This window comes from Octopus bimaculoides, chromosome 11, assembly GCF_001194135.2.
Source record: "Octopus bimaculoides isolate UCB-OBI-ISO-001 chromosome 11, ASM119413v2, whole genome shotgun sequence".
NCBI lineage: Eukaryota > Metazoa > Mollusca > Cephalopoda > Octopoda > Octopodidae > Octopus > Octopus bimaculoides.
Genome location: NC_068991.1, coordinates 37,867,249 through 37,869,186, shown reverse-complemented (window position 1 = coordinate 37,869,186; position 1,938 = coordinate 37,867,249).

Below are 1,938 nucleotides of genomic sequence, written 5' to 3'. Positions count from 1 at the left end.
TACACACACACACACACACATATATATATACATACATATATATACATGTATATACACGTATATATATGTATATACACGCACACACGCACACACACACACACACACACACACACACACACACACACACACACATATATATATATATATATATACATGTATATACAGGTATGTATGCACAGACGAGTTTCCACACAGTTTCCGTGTTTCCGCCAACAAAATTCACTGACAAGGCAGTGGTTGAGCCGGTGTTATAATATATGATACTTGGCTCAAGGTACTGCACATGGAACTGAACCTGAAACCACGTGGTTTGCAAAAGGGGTTTCTTAACCTCTTGCTTGCGCCAATAGAAATTGAAATATCTCTCCAAAAACATAACAGTTTGTCATTCTCTTTATCTTTCTTCACAAAATCCACGAACAAAAGAGAAAAAAAGGAGAGCGGAGAAACTGCCCTGTTCAATAGAATTAAAACTGCTTTAACCCTTTAAATGTGTCCAATACTAGAGTAAAAAAACAAAAATAAGAACAGAGAAGAATTATATAGATGTACATATCTAGATGCAAACCCTGGTCTTCTTATTAATAAAAAGTGGGCAGGGGGGATATGACCCAAATGTTTTTGTGCGTGGAGATAAGGGAATTCGCGGTAGGTTCCTGTTTGAGAAAAAAGTGCCACAGTCGATTTTATAAGTGTCTTTTGTTTTTTACTTGAAGAATTTTTAGTCGAATTAATCGATCTCAATACTCTTTTTTTATTAAGCCTGGTGCTTATTTTATCGGTTTCTTTTCCCAAACGCACCAACGCCGGTTGTCAAGCGGTGGTAGGATGGCGCAAACAAAAAGACACAGACACGTACACATACGACGGGCTTCTTTCAGTTTCCGTCCGCCAAATCCATTCACAAGGTTTTGGCTATCCCGAGGCTAGAGTACAAAACACTTGCCTAAGTTGCCACGCAGTGGAACTGAGCATGGTGCCTATGTGGCTGGGAAGTACGCTTCTTATCACACAGCTACACCTGCGCCTATATATACTTATACAATTCGCAACAGTTTTAGCACTTTGGCTTCAACCCCTACACTCACATGCGCGCGCTCAAGGATACTGATATACAAACGTTAATAAATACGTAAATAAGATCTATATTAAGTGGATGCAAATAGATTCAGACATATACAAGTGTCTGTGTTTGTATACACAGCAGACAAACATACATAGATACATACATACATGTATATATATATATTATATATATACATATATATATATATACATACATACATATATACATATAATGTAAATATATGTACATGTAGATTTATATATATATATATGTGTGTGTGTGTGTGAGAGAGTATGTGTGTGTCAATGAGTGTGTGTGTGTATGTGTATGTGCGTGTGTGTGTGTATGTAGGTTGAAACTGAGGTTATTCTGTAGCAAGGTATTGATTAGTCTGTACAGATTTGTAAACGTTAGCAATGAGTTCTGTGAAATAAAAGAAATCATTATTATTATCATTATTGTTGTTGTTGTTGTTGTTACGAAGGTGGCGTGCTGGCATTTCTTCTGGTTTTACGTTGAGAGTTCAAATTGCGTCGTTGCTCTTCATCTTTTCGGGGTCGATATAATCAAGTACTAACCACCTAACCCTTGGATAATTGCTGACCTTGTGTCAGCATTTGACAGAATTTTATATTTATGATCATAAACTGCTATTTTATATAAACAATAGTGTTATGATTTTAAACCTCTCTCTCTCTCTCACTCTCTCTCTATCTATCTACATACATGCATGCAAACAAACGTATATACACGCTAGCATACACTAACGTTATATACATTTATATTCATATCTATACACACACACACATATACACATACATAAATACACACACAGAGACATATATATATATATATATATATATATATATATA